Raw genomic sequence first — 9,126 nt, forward strand, 5'->3', positions numbered from 1 at the left:
TAGCGAAAGACGGCAGTGGGTTTGAAAATGATTTGCCGGGGGTCCGGTGTTCTCACGGCTCTAGTTAGCCTAGCCCCCGGCTAGCTATCGAGCTAGTGGGTAACAGACGTCTCTGAAAACGTCGGAGTGCTTTTGAAAATATGTGGTGTCTTGATAAACTGAGCAGATATTTGAAGTTTACACAGCTACATTCTCGCCTGAAAACATGTTAAACGTTTATTTTGTGACCCAGAAAAAGTAACATTAAAACTAACTAGCTGCCACCATTGTTGGAAACTGAGCTGCGCTGCGCTATGATTTCTGGGACACTGCTTCTTCTTCTTCGGGGTTTAACGGCAGCTGGCATCCTTGTACATGCAGTGCTGCCATCTTCTGTTTCAGTCCGTTATTACACTCTTAAATCCTACTACTTATTCCTGCTGCTTTTGGGATCTTACAAAGCTTCAAACGTCGTCGACTATTAAATCAGTCGTCGACGATTTTGATAGTCGACGTAATCGTGGCTAGTCGACTAATCGTGGCAGCCCTAGCTAACACAAAGACAGACATTCCTTCATGGACGATCTGATATCCTCGTGTTGGTGTTGTTCCCTCGTCATCATAAATAATGTTGTTCCAGGTTCAACATTCATTCATACCTCACTCTCAAACCTCAGATTCTTCTTGTCCTCGAAAAGCCCACCCTGGATCTAAAATCTCTTCATTTAAAAGTAACACAGCTCACCACAGCCACATTAAATATCCTACTTTCCTCAGCTTCTCAGAGCTCACAGCTGCTGACGTGGTTAAAATCCTGTTTCAGCTTCCAGTGCATTTTTCCTGTAAACTGTCTTATGGTGTAAGCGTCCAAATTCAAACTTTGCCAAGTCCAATCTTTGTCATCAAGACGAATATTTATTATGAATTTCAGTCATGAATTGCTTTCCAGTGGCCAGGAACTAATATCGAAATTTAGCAATAAGCCAGTAATACAAAAGAATGACTATGTGAATATTTAATATTTTACTATATTTTCCCCTTTTTTTTAAATTTATTTATTTTTTACATTAAGTATAGGCTGTCAGAGACACTTTTCTACTCAATGTGAGTATTTTCTGTTACAAGTTGCATTCACCCAATCACACATATTCATACAGGACTTTGATACAGAATCAATGCCCAAGTACTTTATCTAACCTTCACACTCACACTCTGATCAGGGGCAAGGTTCAGGATCTTCTACAAGGATACTTCAGCACATGGACTGGAGGCTAAGGCTCAATCGATCTTCAGCTTGGTAGATAACTTGCTCTACCACAAGAATCAGGTGCACTATTAGACGAAAAAGCCTATTACAGTAGTCAACAGCGTATTTGTAGGACCGGGCTTGTGTAATTGGTTCCTGTATGATTATCTGACTTAAATCTCAAGAAAGGTGGTAGGTAGAAAATCTCAAACATGGGGTTTACAAGAGGCAAGTAGTTCACAGTTTGATTACAGTGTTGTCCATGATATGTGGCATTTAGACCTAACTAAGAAAAAACATCCCCAGATTAACTCATAATAACAAAACAAAATAATCAGCACATAATCAGGCAACACACGTCACCTTTCATCATCTAAAACAACCTCTAACCACACCTAATTAGTCGAGCCAGTACCAACATTATTGATACTATCGCTGGTATTGTTATTGGATCAATACTACAGCAACAGGATTCATGTGTATGTTGCTCTTGTTCATGAGAAAGTACACGTCTGTGCAAACACCGCTCCTCTCATAATAGCACTCTTTGCTCCATGCTCCCCTCCCTACGTGACTCAACGACACTGAGCAGCAACATGTAGACTGCAGTGAGTGAGAGAGTGTGCCATTGTACAGAAGCACTTTACAGACGTAAAGAAGAACACTCCAAACAGCGATGCATATTGCAAGGAAATTTTCTATTGTGGCAAAACCATCAACTTGTATAAAGACATGAAAGGCCAAAAAAAAAGAAAAAGTTTTACCTTGGAAAAAGCAGCAAAAATAAAAAATAAATAAATAAAAAGAAGAGAGAGGATGAAGAAAATCCCTCAGACAGACCCAGACCTCCAGCACAGAGACAGAGCCCACTGTCACAGTTTTCCCAGAGAGGTGAAGAATAACCAGGTAACTCATAGACAAGATTCAGGTGATCAAATAATATATAAGATAAGATAAGACTTTATCGATCCCACAAGGGGGAAATTTTTGCGTCACCTCAGCTCAGGTACAGATATCAGAAGGAAATACAAAAATACAAATAAGTACAATCAATGAAAAGAAGTAAGATAATACAAAGATAATAAGAAATAAGATAATACAAAAAAAGTAAGATAATACCAAGGTTATTATCGTTAACGAAAACTAACGAAATAACGAAAACTAGAAGTGAAAAAACATTTTCGTTAACGGAAATAAAAAGAAAAACAAAAAAAGAAAAACTAACTAAAACTGGAATGAGTGTTCACAAAACGAACTAAAATTAACTGAATACAATAGTCAAGGGTGAAAATGAGGTTTAGTTTACAGATTTTTTTCTTGCTGTGTGTCATTATGCCAGCAGGTGGCAGTACGTTAGTCGAGTCGTCTGTGTTGCTGCTCCGTCCACGCGCAGAATCATGTCAGGAAAAGTCGGAAGAAAGCGCCAGAGTCCAATTTGGGATTACTTTGAATATGACTGTGTTTTGGATAAAGCAAGTGTCTTGTAGTGGAAACAGACAAATTATGAGGGACATTTCTAAAGGGAAAAAATCCCACAAACCTTAAAGTGCACTTGAAAAGCTCACACAAGAAGGCTAACCTAGCTTACCTAAAACAGAAGCTAACCCCTAAACTAGCAAACAATTGGTAAAAACTAATTAAAACTGATATAAAATTGAAAATCTGAAGTCAAAACTAAAAAATAAAAACTAATGAAAATTGCAAAACTATTAAAACCCTGGATAATACACTATACACAATGGTAGCATACACAGTATAATACATTATATACAATGTACAATGTACAATACAATACAATACAATATTCAGCCCATTGATTGTTAAATAAATTATTGTGTTTTAACTGAAAAAATATACCTCCAACATCAAGTATAAAAAAAATGTCTGAATATAATAAAACATTACGTCGACGATGAAGGCCATTTATTTATAGAACACATTTAATAACAGACGTTGACCCAAAGTGCTTCAAAGACAGAAACATAAAACAAAAAGCCCAGTTTCAAAATATACAAAAGCTAAAAGGTGTCTTTTTGTGTGTGTTAGCTACTTGTTGTAGAAAGTAAAAATCAAAGTGATTTAGTGGACAATAAAATGTGTTCAGAATTTGGCAAATTAATGACGACAATTCATCTCATAAGTCACGACACACCTACATAAGCTGCTTTTATAAGTTCAAAGTATCAGTGTTGGTATTGGCAATACTGGTCCAGTATCAGATCCATAACAAAATTTCCTGTATGACCAAGGGCGTAGATTTGGCATGGACGGAAGGGACATGTCCCCACCAATATTCAGCTATTATTGAATTGTCCCCACCAATAATTTGATCTATTCGAATAAAGAAAAACAAAACCGATAGAAAAAAAAGAAAGATTTTTCAATGTCTCATTCACCCAGCGGTGCAGAAAGAGTTAAATTATGTTCTCTCCTACATCATGTGACAAATATGGCCAATGTGATTGGGTGTGCCTTTCAGGGAGCTCTGTTTAGTTTTAGCAGCGGTAAGCCTGCGCTGCGAGGACCTGCGAGGAGGAGAGGAGAACGGCAGCAGAAAGGAAGAACCTGGATATAAGAAAGTATTTTTCAAAGAAACCTGTAAGTCACTTAAAGTCAAGTTCACTCAAAATGTGTCACAATAACGTTACAGGCTATGCTAGGCTTTGGCCCACATCAGTCTAAAATTGTATGTAACCATGAATAACGTGTTTTGGAAACTAACTGCACAACTTGCAGCACTATTAGTTCTCTCAGTCTCAGAGCAGCATTTCTAATTTTGATTGAAACTGTCAGAGAAAACGGCAGCTTTGAGCAGGCCAGGATATTAGTTTACAGAGGCTGTTAAAATTATATGTCTAACGTTAAAATGTTGGTGACACAATAATTTCATCCTAATGGCACTGACATATTCATAGGGTTAATTTTTGAGACAAAATATCATGAGGTAGTTAAAAATGCACTCACCCTACATACATTACTGATGAGTTAAGATCTGCGCAAATTGACAGAAACACTGAAGCAGCTCCACATTTTATTCTTATTGTCATGTATGTTCTATTTGTCAGGTGACAGAAGAACCAACACAAAGCTCAGAGAGGAATGGTGATACAAGATCACAGGTGAAATTGGATGATGACTTGGTCGTGCACATATGTGACTGCATGTATTTTGTAATTTAACATTATATAATTCACATATAAAAAGATGAATTGTAATTTTATATGGTTTAAAAGCATATAGAATAGCATATGTAGGCAAGTATATTTCTCCTTTTTTATTTATTTATCAAGAAGCAAAGTCAAAAAGGGAAAAACAAAAACAGGGCAGGGTTTGGTGGTTGAATCATCCGTCCCCACCAATGCCAAAACCAAATCTACGCCCTTGTGTATGACACAACACAACACAGTATATCCAGAAACCAAAAGGAACATCTGAGAATCACATAGCACTCACTATCAAACCAGGAGTTCAGTAATACAGCTAAATGGATCTCTATAAGGCATAAATATGCTCTTTATTTAATAGTTTCTTCCATAATCCATAAAATAAAAAAGCAAACATTCCCACAAATAAAAAAAACAAATGTCAAATGTGACATCAACAACAGCATGAAAGTCAAGAAATGTTGGGCAGGCCCCTTTTTTAAACCCTTGATCTTTGTGGAAACTCTTATCAAAGAGTTACAAATACAACATAACAAAACAGACTGAAACGTGTGAAGGTGTATTTGCATTTTACCTGCTCAGTAGCTTTGGTGTTAATCACAGCAAATAAGCACATGTAGAAAAACAGCATGTTGTGGTGTGTCAGATTAACATGTATGAGACAAGTGCTGAGTATGAGTGCGTTTTAAGTGCTCATCCACTTTGTTACAGTTGGTTGTGAATAACATTTGGGGGTTAAAAATAATCCCCACAGTTTTTGTCACATCAGTAAAAAAAAACATCTCACATTTGTTCCTCATAATCATGTAATCGTTTCATGGATACAAGAATTTACACTTTTAACCAAAAAAAGTAACCACTTTTCAATCAGTGGATTTTGATACATAGAAACGTAAAAATAACAAAAGTGTTTTTTTTTTATATTTACCCAAGTGGGGTTAGAGGTCCATTTATTTATAATTACAAAAAAACATTCTGTTTGATGGCAAGCTTTTGTGCAACATTTATGTGATCATAATACATTACAGTCCAGGGTCATTTTAAATTGGACACTGAAGGAGCCGGGGATTGAACCACTGACCTTCTTGAGTTTTCAAAGCCTAATGGGTTTAAAAAAAACCCCACTATAGATATATTTTAACTCAGTGGCTCTCACATTTCTTTCTGGTTTGAATAAAATGGTTTGTGCATGGGTGTTGCATTTATTACATTAAGCTTGTGCATCAGTTTTACTATAGGAGCAATCTGTGGTTACTCATTAGCCTGCTTTCCTGGTTGTTCGACTTTTGGTCTATTCCTTACATTACTTCCACTTTCCCATACTTACAAACTCAATGCTGACATCATTACTTTGATCCAATCACTTTCTTGCCTGCTTTCTTTTAGCATTTAAGCTTAAATTCTGTTTCGTTTAGGCATCTTCACCATCTCTGCCTCAGCCAAGCCTCCATCTTCATCCTCAACACCATTAAGCATCTAGACTCCGGGGCGTCCTGTTCTAATTCCTACCACTGCTGGGATCCTGTTCTGTTATGACTGGTCATCAGAGTCTAATTGCCAAAGAGCATAATTGAATTACATCATGTCCAATTCTTCCAAATGATCTCCCCTTATTGAAATATTAATTACAATAATTCCCTTTAGCTTCACTTCATATTTTTCACCTGGTTGTCAGTGTTGCACCTCCAGGGAAGCCCACCCCACACTGAAAGGCATCGTAACAACACATAAGTGGTCGAGGCCAGTACCATATTTCATGCATTTAAACCAACATCCAGACGGTGTTTTTGCTGATGCCTGACCTCTACACAGAGTTTAAGGAAAACAATACAAATCCCACATTTCTTAAATTGTCAACAAACAGGCAACAGACCAAGCGGCAAGATTCAACGTTTATGCAAATGGGGAAGCCTTTAAATAAACAAAACTTGTGTTCAATCGCTTCCTAAACAGAGATGCCATGTGAAATATAGATATTTAGGTCTTAATGTGGATTATTACTATAAATAAGGAGACTTCTCTTCTCCTACGCGACTCGATAAAAGCAGACAGAACACAGTTACAGTCCTCAGGTTCATTTATTTTTGAATAGAATCATGATCACACACACACACACACACACACACACACACACACACACACACACACACACACACAATGAGAGACCTTAAAAGACTTTCTCTTTCTTTTATATAAAAGGGATTCTTTTACATATCTATGCCCAAAGGGCCTATTGGGCCATACTAACAATTTGCCTTGTATTATTGCATCATCTCCAGACATCACTTCCATTTCATGTCCTTAGGAATTAATAATTGTATTATTATTGTTTTTTATATGTGCATGTTGAAAAGAATGCAATTTGTACATGCAGAAGTTATTTAACTTGGAAACAAAAGCATAATGTTAACGTGTAATGTCAAGGCAGGGTGTGCCGATGTATTTTTTAAACGGACCCACAGATACTGCAGGAGACGGAGCTGGATCGTGAAAGAAAAGCGAGCGTTTATTTGGGCTGAATGAAGGCAAATGACAAGAACGCTAAGGAGAAGACAGAAAATGACAACAAAACTGAGTACAGACTATGAACAACTATGAAACTGTGAAAACTATGACAACTATGGTGTGGCATTAAAAACAATATGACAATGAGTGAATGGAAACACACAGACTAAATAGACACTAGGGATAATCAGGGGGAGTGGAAACACATGAGGAAACAGCTGACACAAATGAACGTAACGATGTTACCTAAACACAATGCTAAAGACACACTCTTACAAAATAAAACATGAAAAACTGAGAACATACAATAATAAAAGAGTCGAAGACCCAATACAGTGACATGTAATCTGTTATGAGTTATTTTTTATTAAAACTAGGTATGGAACATTTTATATGGGCACAATTATAATAAAAGCATAAAATATTTTATTGTATACAATTTCTACGCAAGAAAGTCCAGATCGGTGCAATTTATTTGCAACAGGAAGTATTAATTTTTAAGCAGGTAGTAATTAACATGTCAGGAGACAGACCACATGAGTAATGATTTGACTTCTACAGCTCTTTTGTGTTTCTGTATCTTTTATCCGCTGAACTGTGTTTGTCTTTTACATTTGGTTTTATTATACAGCAATGTTGTTGTTTTTAAAGTGCTTTATAAATAAAGTTGTATGCGACTGTTTTTACATTGGTTTGTAGGACAATAACCAGCTATAGTGAGTATTGCTGAGCATTGTTACGTTATATTATATGAACTGGCAGCCCTTGGATAAAGTTAGAAAAGTTTACGGTCTGTCTTAATCAGTGTTGGTCAAGTTACTTGAAAAAAGTAATCAGTAACTAATTACTGATTACTTCCCCCAAAAGTAATCCCATTACTTTACTGATTACTTATTATCAAAAGTAATTAATTGCTTAGTTACTTAGTTACTTTTTAAAAACACGATTTACAACCTGTATAGGTGATAAAGCGATAGATCTTTCAGCCCAATTCTACTTTTTCTACATAATCCATCATACAAAATGTAATCAAATGGAAAAGTCTCTTTTTAAAACTTGTTTTATTAGTTTTAATCTTTTAACTTTATGCATAAAGCAAAAATTTACTTATATGCAACATTCTCTGACTGGAAGAAATTTGTTTAATATTTAAACCTATTTTCTGCACATTCCAGCACATAAAATAAAATATTTTTTGTGTTTACACTCAGTCTTTCAAATAGATGCAAGTAAAACACAGCAGAAAATAAATAAAGTCAAAGACTAGCGGTCCTGTTGCTCTATTTTCACCTGTAAAGCAGGAGTGGGGTAGGCGGAGGTTTACCCTGGTGCAGGTGTGCTGCAGCGGTCAGTGGAAGAATCCGCGAGTTTCTCTGTGAATTTCCCATTACGTCGTAGCTACTTGGTGCTTGCTTGGAAGTTTTGGGGGTTTTTTTCGCTGTAAAAAGAAGTTTTCTTCCCACGCACAACGGACACTAATGTTTTTGTCACTTTTTATGGAATCAAACTCAAAGTAAGGTCAGTACTTCCACGCTTTAAACGCTGCACACTCATACTCTCTCTGCACTCGATATATGATCCGTTGTTGATCTGCACACAGCTGTTGTCACAAACGTCGCACTCGCTTACGTCACTGTCATGAGACATTCTCGCAAAAAATCACGGTTTTAGTAACGCAGTAATGCAGCGTTCCTACGGGAAAGTAACGGTAATCTAATTACGTTTTTGCAATAGTAATCCCTTACTTTACTCGTTACTTGAAAAAAGTAATCGGATTAACTATTAAGCCCATCTCTGGTCTTAATAGATAAAAAACATCCACCAATCATAATCTCAGAGTCTGAATACAAGTTATCATTATGTTGTAGGTGTTTTGTGTGCCCATCGTGAACCCCAACCTCCTCCTTCCCACTGCAGGAGGCACATTCCTAAACGTGTCCCTTTCATCATTTATTCATCCCCACCTTGTTTCTCCTTAATTCCATTCAAATTAAAACTCTGACAGGGCCCAACCTCAATGTTTGCCATAGCAGCAAAGCAATGTTCAGACAGTTTGATGTGGATTTAAGTTTAAACACTGTACATATACAGTTTATCCTCTCTGTTGTTTTTATTGTCAAGATTTGTGTTAAATATTGCCTTTCAAAAACACCAGTAGGCCCCTTTTGTCAAAACAGGGGTGAAAAGGTAAAATGTATGTTTGAATTATGCATATGTTAGGTAATTGCTGAG

This window comes from Neolamprologus multifasciatus, chromosome 9, assembly GCF_963576455.1.
Source record: "Neolamprologus multifasciatus chromosome 9, fNeoMul1.2, whole genome shotgun sequence".
NCBI classification, from domain to species: domain Eukaryota; kingdom Metazoa; phylum Chordata; class Actinopteri; order Cichliformes; family Cichlidae; genus Neolamprologus; species Neolamprologus multifasciatus.